Below are 18,071 nucleotides of genomic sequence, written 5' to 3' on the forward strand. Positions count from 1 at the left end.
CAAGGCAACCCTTATCCAGGTCCCAGCACGCCATATGCATATCCCCATCTGCATCAACAAATTCCAAGGCCAGTTATTGCACCACCTATTTATCCCAATGTTTCCCCATCTCCTTATTATCAGTATGCACCACCTAACACTTCATCCCATCCAACACTAGCATCGCAACCCCCCTTGCCTGCTCCCCCTTTACCACAACAACCACCTTCCCCACAAGGTCAAGTGTATGTTCAATAGAGTGGAACCAATCCCCCTAACCCCAAGAAAAGCAATAAGGGGAAGGGTAATCAGAACCAAAAGTTTCAAGGTAATCAAGGCAACCAGGGTCCTCCACCCAATGCCCCTCGGGGTCCTCAACCTAATCTCGTAACCAAGCAACAGGGCAATCAAGCCAAGCAAAACAAGAGTATTTATACGAACAAAACTTGTGCTTGTTCTAGCGTATATGGTCATTATACCCATGAGTATCCTCTTTTACCTCCGATGTGATAGGTATGGGAGGCTCAAGAAGCTTCTCGAGGATCGCAACCCACTTCTCCTGCTCCCTCTCATGCTTCATATCAACCCACTGTGCTTACCAATCCTTTCCCTCACCAAGGATACATAGCTATCCAACCTCCACAAGGTCAGGCAACTCAACCAGCTCCACCATCTAGTCACCATGATTATCATATTTTTATGATGAATTCTGATGAGGTAAATACCGAGTAAGTGGACCTTAAGACTCGATTGCACCAATACGACAAGCCATCCTTTAAGTCAACGACTGAGTCCCAACCTAGAGTATCCACCGAGCCTCTATCATCATCCAATGGTACCTTACAAATCCCTCAACCTAAGGTTGAGGTTATTCCAAAGATCCCCAAAAGTCTGTTACGTCGAAATGCTACTTCTACCAAAGTTGCCCATACATATAGCATAGTATATGACTTGGCGCAATCTCCTGCTGCCATTTACACGCTGGAATTACTCTGAATGTGCCCATCCCAATGAAAATATCTACTATCCACTTTGGCTGACGCGGATTCCCAAGATGATCAGGTGATTTTCTTTCATGTTGACAAGTCAGAAAATCCTCCCCTACCTTCACCCGTTGCATTTTAAATAGCAATCTCCATTATAAATGTCAATATTCAGCAGTGTATCATCAATGAAGGCACCTCCACCTTTGTGATGGCCACCAGTGTTTGGAAGCAAATTGGTTCCCAAGACCTATCCCCGTTCACCATCACTTTTCGTGCATGGGATGGTCATCCTTCACAGCCCCTTGGCTTATATCACAACTGCCCAGTCACAGTTTTTGGTAAGACTATCTGTATTGATATTGAAGTCATTGATGCTCCTTTAGACTATAAAATCCTTTTGGGTCGTAGTTATACTTATGCCATGTCAGTTGTCGCATTTGCGATTCACCGTAAGATGTGATTTCCCCACAGTTGACGTACTATGACCCCAAAGCCCAGACTTCACCTTAGTCCAACATTTCCTCCATGGATGACAATACGAATGTCTCGTACTTCACTAATGTCTCTACAGTAGTCTACAAAGATTCCACTTTGCTTGGTGCTTACTATGGTCCACCGCCTACCCCTTCTGAGCCTAGCTCATCCAGTGTTTGCATGCATTAGGGGAATTTTGAGGTCTAAAATGGGAACCTTAAGAAAAATGTACAACCAAAATAAACTTTATAAGAACCAATAGGATTCAAGATGATTATGTCAACCATGGGGGATGATTCACCATTTTTGGAGTAAAAAGGTACAAAAATTTAAAAATAATAAAACTACTTTTTCAACCCGTATTTTCAACTTATCTCCCTAAGGTTTTACTCAAATTTTGAGTGGGAGTACTCATTGGATGCAAAATTTAATTCTTCATCCAATCAGTACCCATGTTGCAAATTTTCAATGGATCCTACTACACGAAAAATGAGAAATACATGAAAAAACGTGATTGCAATCACATTATTCATGTATTTCTCGTTTTTCATGTAGCAGGGCCCATCGAAAGTATGCGACATGGGTACTACTTGGATGAGGAATAAAATTATGCATCCAATGAGTGTTTTCGCTCAAAATTTTAGTAAACCCATAAGGAGATAAGTTGATTTTTTTCTTTTATCCCTCTAAAATTTGATGATGTAATCTAATCTTATTTTATTATTTCCACTATTATTTTATGATTTCCTTAGTAGGCCCATTTTAGACCTCAAAATTCCCCTAATGCTCCAAGAATCACAGCTCGCCCACAAACAATCTGGTATACCTTCAAAACATACCACACCTCCACAACTTGTTGTTCCTACCTCAACCCATCCTTTTGGTTCTACTCCTCAAGGACCCTTTCCTTCTATTGGTGTCTCTCCTAACCCATTTCCGCCTGAAACTGTTCCCCCATGCCTTAACCATCTCGGAGCAATTCCTCCAGGCCACTGCCCTTCTCGATAGATATCGTTCTTATTTCCACCTCCTGTATTTTATTCTATACCTGTTATGGCTACGTTGAGTCTACCCAACATTACTTTGGGGATCCCAATCTGGTACATCGACCCCCCTCCCTCTCCCCGCAAACACTCCATCCAACCAACTCAAACCTTACATTGCTTTGACCCCAGTCCAACTTGTTGTTCCTACCCCTGCCTTTGCTTCAGTTCCACAACAACCTCAACAGGAGCCTACTCCTATTGCGAAATCATCTGGAGAGGGGTGCAAAGCCTAGAAAAATGGAACTAAAGACAAGGCCCCCCCAGCAACTCCAGCTCCTCCTAAGCCGCCAAAGCCTATTCCTCCTTGTGATTTGTGTGATGTTGTCGATCATGCCACCAATAATTGTCCTAAACTCCCTCATGTTAAATATGTGGTTGTTGATACCTTCCATGATTCTAACATTCCTAAGGTCCATGTCACCTTACCTAAGTCAGCCAAGAAGAACAGATCATTACGCACAAATCACCCATGTGCTTTGTGTGATAATTATGGCCACTATTCTCATCGTTGTCCTCGTCTTGAAGATTTTCATGATACACTTCAAGTGCTTCACAAATTAGAGGTCGCTCATAGTGAGTCCACCTCTCCTCTACCTATGGATTTTGGTCCCACTCCTACACTAGAACAGGAGGTCTCTCAAACACCCATTGTGATCCCTCCCCCTGATGTCAAGATGACGGATAGTTCTGCTCCTATTCTCTACATGTCGTCATCCATGAGATCAATGCATTGGAACTCCCCTAATGTCTCCTATTGTGATTCTGTTGAACCTTCTTCGATGAACACCCTAGTCTCAACATCAGTAGATATTCCATCTACTTGTCATATGTCTCCCAACCTTGACGATGCGTATGTGAACCTTGTCTCTCATGAATATGCTTCAGGTAGCTCTTCGCCATCATGTGGTCCTTCTTCCTCCAGTCCGCCCATCTTCCATTCTAATGAAGACATCATGGAAGCTATGACCACCCCTGATTATCCTTGGGATGATATGCACCATCATGCGTACTTCCTTCCGCAGTAAACCCATGACCAATATGTTGTGGAGTCCAAAGACTTCATTCATGGTGAATTCGATTGGTTTAAAAATTTAATTCCTGCACCGGATGCTTTTGAAGAAGGAAATATGGCTAACATTTCCCCCACCATTAAAATTAACATTTCAAATAAATCGGGGATCGAAGAAAACATTATCTTGGGGGTGTAATGCATCCGGAAGAAATTGATGCTTACACCAAGTTATTCAAGGAATTCTGTGATGTTTTTGCCTAATCTTATTATGATATGCCTGGACTTGATCCCTCCATTTTTTAACATCATATTGACACTTGGCCTGATGCCATGCCCATCTGCCAAAAGCAAAGGCATATCCATCCTTCCAAACGTGAATTTATTAAAGCTGAAATCAATAAGCTCAAGCAGGTTAGTTTCATCTATCCCATTCAATACACCACATGGGTGTCCAATCATGTTCCCGTTCTCAAGAAACAACGCACCATCCGTGTCTGCACTGACTTCTGTGATCTGAACAAAGCTTTTGCCAAAGACAAATTTCCCACACGCTTAATCGACCAAGTCATTGATGAGTACATAGGGCATGAGGTTCTATCCTTTATGGATGGATTCTTCAGATATAATCAAATACGTATTCATTATGTCCATCATCCTAAAACCAATTTCACTAGTTCATGGAGAACTTTTGCTTACAAGGTCATTCCTTTCAGTTTAAAGAATGTTCAGGGCACTTTTCAGCATGCCATGTCCAACTGTTTTCACGACTTCGCTCACATTATCCTTGCATATCTCGACGATCTCACCAGTCAATCCAAACTTCAATCGCAACACCTTCATGATTTGCGTACCGTGTTTTTGTGATGTTACAAGTATAACATTCACCTCAATCCCCTTAAGTGTGTCTTTTGTGTTCCTGTCGGCCGACTTTTGGACTTCATTGTGTCCAAATACGGTATCACTCTTGACCCGCTCAAAGTTCAAGCCATCCTTGAACTTCCTCCTCCTCATACCCTTCGCGAGTTACAAATCCTCCAATGCAAAGCTAATTTTATTTGTCAATTTGTTACTGACTATGCTACCATAGCTCACGAGTTCCTTAGACTCCTTCAATATACCATTCCATTTGTTTGGGATGACCAAGATCAACAGTCTCTCGATTCCCTCAAACGTGCTCTCACGTCTACTCCCTTAATTAGTCCACCAAACTTTGAAAGGGATTTCATCTTGTACATCTCTACATCCACCCATTTGGTTTTTGGGGCCCTCATATAAGAAGATTTTGCATGTATTGAGCATGTCATATACTATGTCAATAAGAACCTTAACGACCCCCCTATGTCCTATACCCATGAATAAAATATAGCATTGGCTGTTATGTTCTATGTTCAAAAGTTTCGTCATTATATCCTTACGTGTACCACCAAAGTTGTGACCGATTTTGTAACACCCTCCTCCCACATCTACCCAAATAACCATGCCAACCGGGTAAACATGCGATGAGAGGCTACTATGATTGGATTCGACCTCCTATGTGACCTTAAGGAAGTGGAATCGACGGAACACATCAACCAACCTATCCACATCAACAACAGAACCCTCAGGAGACATGTCATCGACTCAGAAATCTTGTCCCTGGATCCCACTGATGTTCTTGATATCTTAGGCCTCAGTCACTTTCATGTTGTAGGCAATAGAATGTCTAGAAACCCAAAGTCACTCTCACGGGCTTTCCTGCCAGCAACCAGAGACTAAATTTGTTAGTGTTATGCCAGCGACTCTAGGATTTGAGACACTTTTTCAGGCCCAGAGCCCTGGTCACTTCCCAGAATAGAATGATAACTCAATAATAGTCAAAGAACGGGGAAATAATGATACAAAATCAATAAGTCAAACAAGACCTTAATCATACCCCTACTAGCCATGCCAGGCATTTCGTCAAACATATCATAAACATGTAACTCACAAGTGTAAACAACATATTTAAGTGTAGGGATCTCATAGTTATCTGAGAATCACTATGAATCATTGTTCCCTCATATAATTTTTTGTATTATCATCTATTAGGCCATATATACATTATCCATCCATTTACAAGTAAAAGCATGTTGAGAGCCATAGAGCTAGGTCCCTATACTACTAGTGTAACCCCTTATTGTTATTAGGACAACCCCCTTATTACATTGTTGTGCCCATGTAGTCCCCATATTGTTATTATTGTGCCCCATAGAAGCTCAGTATTGTTATTATTATGCCCTTACATTATTATTGTTATGTTTGCTCTGATTATACTATGACCCCTTAGACTCCTATATATAGAAAGGAAGTCTTTTCATTTGTATCATCCAAGAATTGTTCATTTGTGTAATGTAAATGAGGTCGCCCCCTCGAAGAGGCTGAATTCTAAGGCATTTATCTATCTTTTCTATCTTTTTGTGAGCTGGTTTCATAACATTTGGTATCAGAGCTTTGGATTCTAGGGTTTCGCTGCTCCAAACAGGTCATCGTGGAATTTTCGCTATAAATTTTTTTCTACAATGTTTCAGAAGCTAAAAAAAAACCCATTTGAGCCAAAATCGTTCTGAACTTCGGGTCTGACTTTTACAACTTGTCTCGCTATATTTTCAAAGATATGATCCAAGGAAGTTAGGGTTTTTGCAGAATCCCGAATTACATTCCAAACAGGTGACCTAGGGAAAATCCTCATAACTTTTGTTATGAGCATCAGATTGACATTTCATAAGAAGTTTCAGAAAGAGGACAGCTAGTAGATTTCTGTATAATAGTTTCAAATACTAAGGTCGAAAAAGTGACACGTGGCACTTCGTACAAGTTCGCTCTACTGAACTAGTCTATAAGCAGGTTACCGTGGGAGATTTGGCATACCTCTTCCTTGGAGAATCCAACCTTGATCAGAATTGTGGGGTTAGAAAGAGGACGCAAAGGGCTATTGCAGGATGCGATTTTAGATATTAGAGATCCCCAGTTACATAGATACAATAGATTCAATATCAAGCTCTTACAAAGTGAAAAAAAGGTGTGTAGTTTTTTTAAATTTTGCATAAGATTGGTTTGAAAAATTAGTTTGAAGGAATTCAAAGGGAATAGTGAAGAATTATTAGCATTAATTGATGCCCCGAAGAAAGAAAATGGAAACACCTAGTAAGCAACCTGAAAGCTCTAGCATGACTCGTGAAGAAGAGGAAGAAATGCAACATGATATATCAAAATTACAAGACCAAGTACAACAAATTTCACTCTCACAAAAGGTAACTGAAGCCAAGATGAATGGCGTGGAAGCTAATATGAATGGCGTGAAAGTTAAGATGGATGGTGTGGAAGCTAAGATGGATGGCATGGAAGCTAAGATGAATGGCATGGACGCTAAGATGAATGGCATGGACGCTAAGATGGAAGAATTGAAGATAAATTTGAATAAGTTGCTACAAGAAATGGTTACTAATGGTGAAAGGGTAGTAACGGAAAGTCATCATGAGAACAAAAGAAATGTTAATCATGATTTCATAGACTCTAATGTTGGATTGAAGACCCACCATATTCCAAAAATCGATATGAGGAAGTTTGATAGCAAGGATCTTGGAACATGGATACTATAGATGGAGAAATTTTTCAATCTCCATAATGTGCAAAACACACAAAAGGTACGTACTGCTACTTTATATTTGGAACCAAATCAGTTTGTATGGTATCGATGGCTTTGCTCTTGTAAACAAATTGTCACTTGGGAAATTTTTACGAAAGAAATGATAGCACATTATGAGGATACAAAAAGCAGCACCTTTTTTAGCCAATTGATAAATCTCAAACAAAAGGGTTCAATGATGGAGCACATTCAGGACTTCCAAAAATTGAACATAAGGGTAAAAGATATTCCATAGGAGCATAGGATTGATGTGTTCATAGGGACTTTAAAGGATAATATCCAACATGAGGTTTGCCTTTGGGAACCTGATTCATTGGAGAAGGCATTCAGGTTAGCAAGAAAAATGGAAAGCAAAATTATGGAAACTAGGAAGCCTACCACTCACAACTATAAAGATGGAATTGTTGTTTCCCCTAGCCTTCCACAACCTACAAGGTTGACACCACAACAATTGGAAGAAAAAAGAGCAAAAGGGCTTTGTTACAGTTGTGATAGCAAATACACTAAAGGTCATAAGTGTGCTGAGAAGAAATTATTCTACATAGATTGTGAAGAGGAAGAAGAAAAGGAGCAAGAAAGGTCAAAAGAAGAGGATATACTCCAGGAACAAAGCCTAGATAAAGAAGAAACGAATCTGACCATATCTTGTAATGCATTGGCTGGAATTACCACTCCTCAAACCATCAAGGTAGAAGGACAAATCAAGAAGAAAAAGGTAATAGTGTTGATTGATTCAGGAAGTACCCACAATTTTATTCATTGTAAGATAGCAAAAGAATTGAATTGCTTCCTATATCCAGCACCAGAGTGTCAAGTGATGGTTGCAAATGGATGAACGATAAATTGCTCTGGAAAGTGCCATAATATCAAGCTATCCTTGGGAGAAGATGTATTGAAAAGCCCAATGCTTTCCATTCCAATGGGAGGTGCTGATGTTGTACTAGGAGTCCAATGGCTACAATCCTTGGGTACAATAGCTTTTAACTTTCAAGAACTTTTCATGAAATTTTATGCGGAAGGAAAGGAAGTTGAATTAATGGGTATTGCAAGGAAACCGGGAAAGATAATCAACTCTAATGGTATGACAAAGCTTCTAAAGAAGGAACAACGAGGCGTAATTGCACAACTATGTTCGCTAGAGGTTCCCACATCGAAATCGTCTATTTTTCCAGATCTCCAAAAAGTATTGGACAATCATTCCAAGGTATTTGAGACTTCCAAAGGCCTCCCACCTATTCGTGATCATGATCATGTTATTCATTTGATTCCAAGAAGTGTTCCTCCAAACATCAGGCTGTACAGATATCCCTATGCCCAAAAGAGTGAAATTGAACATATGGTTGTAGAAATGCTAGAGGCTGGTATAATTCAACCTAATCAAAGTTCTTTCTCTGCTCTAGTAGTATTGGCGCACAAGAAGGATGGATCATGGCGCATGTGTCTAGATTATAGGGAGCTCAACAAGCTCACTATTAAAGATAAATTTCCCATTCCTGTCATTGATGAATTATTGGATCAATTGCATGGATCAATTTACTTCACCAAGTTGGATCTTCGTTCAGGATATCATCAAATTAGAATGAAGACTGAAGACATTCCGAAAACAACATTTATAACTCATGAGGGTCTATGAATTTTTGGCCATGCCTTTTGGCCTTACCAATGCACCTTCTACATTTCAAGGTTTGATGAATTCCATTTTCAAACCCTTCCTTATAAAATTTGTGTTAGTATTTTTTGATGATATACTAATCTACAACAAGTCTTGAAAGGATCATGTTCAACATGTTGACAGGGTGCTCAAACTATTGGAGGAGAAACAATTATATGCAAAAAGCTCCAAATGTTTCTTTGGAGTACAAGAGGTGGAATATCTGGGTCATATTATATCTCATGAAGGTGTTAAGGTAGACTCTAGAAAAATTAAATCCATTAAGGATTGGAAAATCCCCACATCCATAAAGCATCTGCAAGGATTTCTCGGGTTGACAGGGTATTATCGCAAGTTTGTTAAGAATTATGGAAGAATAGCAGCACCTCTAACAACATTATTGAAGAAAGATGCATTTTCGTGGACTCCAGAAGCAACAAAGGCCTTCAAACATCTTAAAGAGGAAATGTGCCAAGCATCGGTCTTAGCTACACCGGACTTCACAAAAACCTTTATTGTGGAATGTGATGCTTCAAGAAATGGCATTGGTGTTGTTTTAATGCAAGATGAAAGACTCATTGCTTTATAAAGTCATCTAATCAAAGGAAAGTATTTACACAAAGCTATTTATGAGAAGGAAATGTTGGAAATAGTACATGCACTTAAAAAATGGCGACCTTACCTAATGGGAAGACACTTCAAGGTAAAAATGGATCATGATAGTCTTAAATACTTTTTAGAACAAATATTATCTCTAGAAGAACAGAAAAAATGGGTCACAAATATGTTGGGTTATGACTTTGAAATCATCTACAAAAAAGGGAAGCAAAATGTTGTTACAGATGCACTCTCAAGAAAGAATGAGGATGTGGAAGCATTGTTTTGTGCTATTTCTATTATCCAACCAGATTGGATAAACGAAGCAAGGGATGAATGGAATAAGGACGAAGAAGTGTGGCCACTTATTAAAAAGTTGCAGAAGATCCCAGTTCAAACAATATTTCCAGAACTTGACGAGGTAGGAAAAATCATATTGGAACCTGAAGCAGTCACCGAAATAAGAACCCGACAGCTACGAAATCGATCAATTTCAGAGTATCTCATCACGTGGAAAAACTTACCCGCTGAAGATTCCACATGGGATGACAAGAATTTTATACAGAAGCATCAAGAATTACTCAAGTGTTGAGGACAACACTTTTTTGAAGGAGAGGGGCATGTTAGGTCCCTATACTACTAGTGTAACCCTTATTGTTATTAGTACAACCCCCTTATTATATTGTTGTGCCCATGTAGTCCCCATATTGTTATTATTGTGCCCTTACATTATTGTTGTTATGTCGGCTCTGATTATATTATGACCCCTTAGACTCCTATATATAGAAAGGAGGTATCGTCATTTGTATCATCCAAGAATTGTTCAATTGTGTAATGTAAAGGAGTTTGCCCCCTCGAAGAGGTTGAATTCTAAGGCGTTGATCTATCTTTTCTATCTTTTTGTGAGTTGGTTTCATAACACATACACAGTTGTTGTCATAAAACATGCATATAACCAGCACAATAGGGACATAAATATCATAAGCATATCAGCCATAAAATCCACATATACATCAATACATTTACACATGAAAGTCAAGGGAATGAATTTCTCATTAATGAATGCAATAGACCAACCGGAGATGGGACTACCATGTTCCACCCGACCATAGAATGGATGAGACAAATGTCTCTTCAGCCATTCACCCCTATGTCATATTCCAAGCATGAATGTGGGACTCAAACCAAAAGAATGAACCAGGGCATATTAAGGCTAAAACACCTCACCCTCATCAATTAAAACCAGGCTTTACCATAGTCCATCCTAGATCACTAGGCCAACACAATGAACACATCATAACATGATTTACCGTGATCTCCACCTAATCACTAGGCCCAACAAGCATGTATGCCACCAGATTTCTCCACTTACACCGTGAGGAATTTTCTTGTCTCTTAGTCTCCAATCCAAACCCGGACATTAGGCCCTAAATCGAGACCCACTCTCCAGGATTTACAACATATCCCAAACCTGAGATTACTAGGCCCAACTGAGAGAAAACCACCTCTCGGCTTTACCGTATATCCTGCCATTCACCGGCAAGGATTCCGAGGCCCGCCGAGGCAACACAATTATGGCTTTACCGCAACCCACAGTTTGGCTCAGGGGTCACTAGACCAGTGGCTTTACCATGATCCACAAACAAGTTCAGGTACCACTAGGCCATGTGCTCTATCATTCAGAGATCCACCCCACTCAGCTTAGAATCCTTCCGGCAATCCAATGCAACCAAAACATGAGAACCCCGTCACACCTTAGCTATCCAAAAATGACAAGGCTAGGCTGAAAACACTGTTACACCTGGCAAAACCCATGCCACAACAACAATAGAACCACATGCAATACCATTCATGCCAAATCTAGCAAGGAAAATACACATGAAAATTGATACCTGCAAAGAATCCTGTTGTAGCTAGTTGATCCTGCCTTTCCCTGCTTGATCTTTGCTTCCTCTTGCTTATTTCCCTTTCTTGATCCCATGCATAAACATAGAAAAAGCTTGAGCCAAGAGCTTACACTGACTAAGAGCTTAACACTAACTAAGAAGCTTGCCAACTGATCCTCAGAAGCCTTTTTATGAATGAGGCCTCTATTTTCTTCATTTTCCATTATTTTCCTTCATTTTCCTCCTCACAGGCAACCTATGACCTTTCACCTTCCTTTTCTCCTATTTTCCATTATTTTCATAAATAAATGTGTCAAAATGCCATTTTTCCTTTCCAAAGCCTTAGCCATTGTCTTTGCCAATTTCCTTAGCCATAAACAACCAAATGAACACCCACACTAGGATGTCTTGCCCACCATTCAACTTGGAATATGTGTCCCATAAATCATGGTCTTACATAATTTTACATGGAATTTTTACCAAGGTTGTTACAAATTCCAACCCCATGGCTTTCTTGTTGAGTCAACGAATCATTAGCGGAAAGTACGCTCATTAGATCGTTATCCTTCAAGAATTCGATCTTGAATTTGTCAAACCCAAGAGTAAGAAAGGTTTAGACCTTGCTAAACTCATTGTTGAGTTTCCCACCGATGTGCCTGATCCACTGGTAACTGACGATCTTCCATATGAACACTTGTTTGCCATTACCTTAGATGATCCTTGGTATGGTGACATCCTTACCTATTTTCGAACCCAGAAATTTGCCCCCCACCTCACTCATGATGATTGACGACGTATTCGACATCAAGCCCCTTGCTACCTCCTCATCGGTGACGATCTTTATCATCACGGTGTCAACATTGTCCTTCATCATTATCTCACCCATGTTGAAGCTGAGCAAGTGCTCAATGCCTACCATGGTGGCGCTTGTGGTGGTCACCTCTCCGAAATGGCCACTTCCCAAAAAATCATGTGCGCTGGGTACTTTTGGCCTTCTCTCTTTAGCGATTGTATTGAGGCAGTCAAACATTGTCCCAATTTCCAGTTATATGCCCCTAAGGCACGAACTCCATCTATTCCCCTCCATCCCATTGTCGCAGTCAGTCCTTTCTGTAAATGGGCTATTGACTTCATGGAGTGTCAACCCCCATCTACTAATAACCACAAGTATATTATCGTGGTCATCGACTATTTTACCAAATGGGTTGAAGCCATGCCAATGTTCAATAACATTGCGACTACTGCAACCCTCTTCTTCTTTAACCATGTTATTGCTCGATTTGGGGTTCCAAAACAATTGGTCTCTAACCATGGCCGACATTTTGAAGATGAGATATGGCGTGAGCTATCCTCTCTGTTGGGCTTCAAACATCAATATTCATCGTCTTATTACCCCCAAGGCAATGGCCAAGTTGAAGCTGTCAACAAGATCCTTAAGACTATGCTTCAGTGGACAATGAATAAACACAAGACTAATTGGAATTTAATGCTCTTCCCTACTTTGTGTGCCTATAGAAATTTTGTCAAGACAGCCACTAGGTTCTCTCCTTTCTACCTTGTTTTTGGAGAGGAGGCAGTTTTACCAATCGAGTGTGAAAACTCTTCCCTTCACCTTGCCATCGAATTCCTCCCAGACACCCAACCTTTAGAACAACGACTCATCATTTTTTAGTGCGCCACTAAAGACAATTGTGTTGAATTGAAAACCATCGAAGCGGCCAAAAAGCGCACCAAATCTCAATATGACTGCAAAGTCCACCTTCGTACCTTCGATGAAGGAGACCTTGTTCTTGTCTATGACCAAGCTCATGATGTCCTGCGGCGTGGGATGTTCAAACCATTATGGCTAGGGCCTTATATAATCCATAAGTGTTTGGACAAGGGGACATACCTATTAGAGGATCCAAAAGGAGAAATCCTTCCCAATCCTCGAAATGCACTCTACCTCAAGAAATTTTACCCATAACATTTCCCATTGAAATGTGTGTATATCTTTCTTTCCTCTTGCATTTAGGTAGTTTACATCCCCCACATTATTACACATTGTCTTCTTGAGTCTTTCAGATGGATACATCTGATCTGGGTGGATGTTGGTGGCCACCCACCTATCCCACTTGGACCCCCACAACTGTCTCTTTCAGTTTTTCAGTTTCCGTAATTGTAGCACAATTTACTATTTTTAGCAGTTTTTCGGGTCCTGAACTTCTGGAGTCGTTTGAGGCCATAAACGATGTTCTTTGGGAAATCTGGGAGCAACATGGGTCCATGGACCGATGTTTCTCTTCTTAAAGTTGTAGTTCTCGAATAGATCTTTCTAATGAGCTATTGTACGCGTCAAACGAAGATCGGGTGCCAAAGTTACAACCCCGGGAAGTTGATGTACCAACTTACCAAAACGGGGCCCACAATTTGGCGTTTCATCTTTTGGGGTTAGGTTTTGGGATGTTAAGGGTTTTCCATTGTTTCTCAACAATAAATAGGCCTTCGAGCCTCATTGTAACACAGTTCAGAGGCATGTAGCCGCCACCTCTCTTCTCATAGATAAGCTACCATCGCCCTAGCTTGTTTATTTCCATTGTTGTTTGTAAGCATATTTCAGTATTTTACATTAATGAAATGAAGTATTATTTCCGCTATATCTCTGTGTTTATGGTTATCTCTGTAATTTTTTGCGTTCCTGTTTAAATCCGGATTAGTGGTATCGGAGCGGTCTGCTTTTTCTCTATTTTTCTTTGCATGTCCCCAACGAGGTAGGGATATAAGGAGTTAGGGCTTGAACTGGTCGAACCTTTGCAAGACCAGCCTCGCAAATCCCGACGGCCTCCCATGGCGAATGAAAAGAAAGACAAAGGGGCAGGAGATCCTATCAAAATCTTGCTCGAAGAAGCCCTCGAGCGGCATAGGAACGCAATGATGGACAGCTTTGCCTAGATCCTTCAGCGGCTACCCAGAGGTGATGCATTAGCTTCCAACAGCTACTCTAGAAATGCCACGTCGTTTAAGGTACAAGTTAATTTTGAAATCCCCATATTTGAGGGTCAAATAGAGGCAGATGTCGTAGATAGATGGTTAAATCTGCTAGAAGGGTATTTTTCTGTTCATGAATTTTCGAGTTGGGAAAAGATTATTTTCGCTCTTCTTAAAGCAGCCCCCCACGTCAAGGACTAGTGGGAAACCTACTGCGAGTAGAAGGATGAAAGTACGGGATCACTATTTTCAGCTGCACCCACTTGGAATTCATTCCGAGATTCCATTAAGGAGAAATATTACCCTGTCAAAAGCTATGAGGACAAATACATAAAGTGGACCATGCTGCGACAGGGAAGGGACCAAGATGTGCCGGAGTTCACCAACATTTTTCATACCCTTCGCACATAGATGGGTATCAAAGATTCCGAGCTACATCTGGTACTCAAATACCGTGGCTACCTACACAAATACATCCAAGAAGAGATGGAGTTCCTGAACATCTCCTCGCTCAGCACGACGTACCAATACGCTATCAAAATCAAGTAGAAGTTCAAACAGAAGAAGCGAGACTTTGGATCTGCGAATCCGAAGACCAAAGGACAAAGCCAAGGTGGGGTGACCCAACACAACCCATCGAAGCCGCAAGAAAATAACAACACCACGAAGTCAAATAAGGACATAGGAAAGTGGTGCGAGTTCCATAAGAGCCCCACTCACAACACAAGTGAGTGTCGGACCAAGCAGTCGCTAGTGGTAGAGTTGAAGGCTTCAAAATCAGATGCATGTTCCACCCTGAGTCAGAACCCAACAAGGGGAATGGCAAAAGGAAGAAGATCATTAATGCGGAGCCCAACATCACTGTTGCCACCGCCAAGATCCAGAATAACAAGCTTAAAGATCTAGAGGAGGGGGGGCGTCTTTTCCACTCACAAATGTGGGTGAAGGGTTCGCCGCTAAAATTCATTATCGACAGTGGCAGCCAAAAGAACCTCATTTCAGCAGAGGTCGTGAAGCGGTTGGGCCTACTGACTACACCACACCTGCAATCATACAGTATCGAGTGGCTTCACCAAGGACGAGATCTCCGAGTTCGCTAGCAGTGTCGCCTTCCCTACAACATCAAGCCCTTCACCGACGAGGTATTATGTGATGTTGCACCTCTGGATGTTTGTGATGTACTATTTGGCCAGCCATACTTGTGAAGGTGACATGGTGTGTATGAGTCAAGGCCTCGCGTTGTTATTATTACGTTGGGTAATTCATTATACAAGATACCGGAGGTAGCCCCACCTACTGCCACCTCTTTAATCTCTGCTAAGAAATGCAGCAAGCTCATCTCCCAAACTAGGAAATTTCTAGTTCGCCCCAAAGTAAGGGGAAGATCATCGCCACATCCATGACCCCCGTGAAGGATTCCTCCACGCAGTAGCAGCAGCAGAGGGATATGGTCATGAAAGAACACAGGAACAACTTCTCCTCACCCACGGGGCCACCACACAAGTTTCAGGTGGGTGACAAAGTTTGGTTACATATGCAGAAAGAACGCCTTACAAGATCCCATCAGAAGCTCAGACCACTCCGACATGGTCCTTACAGCATTACCAAGGTTGTGGGAAACAATGATTTGGAGCATAACATTCCTCCATTCCTTCGCCTGCACAAAGTGTTCAATGTGTACCACCCTCGACCATGCTTCCCACCATTATTGGACACATCAGAGATTGCAGAACAGCTCACCAGGGACCAAGTTCAGCAGATGGAGGAACTCAACGCAATGGGGACCATTAATTCCTAAGAGGGGAGGAATGATCCAGGTGGATGTTGGTGGCCACCCACCTATCCCACTTGGACCCCCATAACTGTCTCTTTCAATTTTTCAGTTTTCATAATTGTAGCACAATTTACTATTTTTAGCAGTTTTTCGGGTCTTGAACTTTCGGAGCCGTTTTGAGGCCCTAAACGACGTTTTTTGGGAAATCTGGGAGCAACATGGGTCCATGGACTAATGTTTCTCTTCCCAAAGTTGTAGTGCTCAGATAGATCTTTCTAACAAGCTATTGTACACGTCAAACGAAGATCGAGTGCCAAAGTTACGACCCCGGGAAGTTGATGTACCAACTTACCCAAAATGGGGCCCACAATTTGGTGTTTCATCTTCTAGGGTTAGGTTTTGGGATGTTAAGGGTTTTCCATTATTTCTCAACAATAAATAGGCCTTCGAGCCTCATTGTAACACAGTTCAGAGGCATGTAGCCGCCACATCTCTTCTCAGAGATAAGCTACCATCGCCCTAGCTGGTTTATTTCCATTGTTGTTTGTAAGCATATTTTAGTATTTTACATTAATGAAATGAAGTATTATTTCCACTGCATCTCTGTGTTTATGGTTATATCTGTAATTTTTTGCGTTCCTATTTAAATCCGGATCACCATCATCCACAACTTATATCCTTTTTGCCGATGGTGTGAGTCGCTCCACCAAGAATCTTGCCTCGGCAGCTTGGGCCATTTTCACCCCCTTGCATTCATTAGTCCACTCCAACAGCATTTGCATTCGATTTTCCACCAATAACCAGGCCGAATATGATGTTGTGATAGGTTTGTTAGTCGATGCCCATAATTATCACATCCTTCACCTTCATGTTTGTCTTGATTCCTTGTTGCTTGTAATGCAATTGAATGTCGTTTATTGTGTGCATAATCCTATCCTATATAAAAAAATATCTACGAGTTAAGCTTTTGGCACGTGAATTCGAATCCATTTCATTTAATCGTGTTCATAGAGCCTAGAATCACTATGTAGATACTAATGCTAATAACATTCTAAATTTTCATTTATCACATGTAAGCATGCATCCATAAACAAATGGCGAACCACAATCGTCACAAAAAGATGCATAATCATAAATATGCATCGTAATACAGTGTTTTGAGTCCACTCCTCTAAATACATCCAACATTCTCATTTGAATGTTATCATAAAACACAAATGGGTACCCACATGTCCCTATGCCTAATCACTATCATCTGGAGGCTCCCAAGCCAACGACTCCATTCCCCCAGCCCATAGATCATGTACTACCTGACCAGCCATTGCAATGCATCACATGATTCCTCGCCACTCCGAGGGAAGACCAGTGCACTCATCTGTATATCGATCTTCTAGCTCATGCCACCCGCACTCTGTCACCTTGGTCAGTAATACGTCACATCTGCGTCAGAGATCCTCCATTAGAGCATCACCACCTGGTCTCTGTTGTGATGAGGTACCACCCTGATCTCTAGCCCCTGGCACTACAGATTTTTCCATATATCATGTCGGCCTCACTCAGTGGTATATTTTCATACCACAAAGTTTATAAATCAATACCACATACATATATTTCTTAAACTATAAATGCATCAAATGTATAACAACTTTCACTTACCATCTGGACCCCATGCTCATCCGAGTGGAAGTGGTAAGTCAGGATCCCCCTGATAGTTCATGCCACTATATGGATAATCATCTATGTATAGTGGCATCTGGTCCCAATGAGAAAAAAACTCAGGTTGGAACACTCATCCGACTCCCCCTCCTCCACCTCGTCTCAGTAGTTGCCCCAAGTGATGCATCCTAGGCTCTTGTGGGCCCCCATCATGGATCTGAACATGAGTTCGAATAGTGGGGATCTTCTCAAAGAAGAGTGAGCATAAAATTGTCCCAAATGAACAGTTATCATTGGTCCTCCATCTGCATAATGTCAACTGTCATTTCAACGACAACAACATCATTTGGGCCCACCCATAGTAGGTCCCTCCCAGCAC

Source organism: Pinus tabuliformis, chromosome 1_2 (genome assembly GCF_031772625.1).
Source record: "Pinus tabuliformis cultivar Carrire ecotype Pingquan chromosome 1_2, CPIR1, whole genome shotgun sequence".
Lineage (NCBI taxonomy): Eukaryota > Viridiplantae > Streptophyta > Pinopsida > Pinales > Pinaceae > Pinus > Pinus tabuliformis.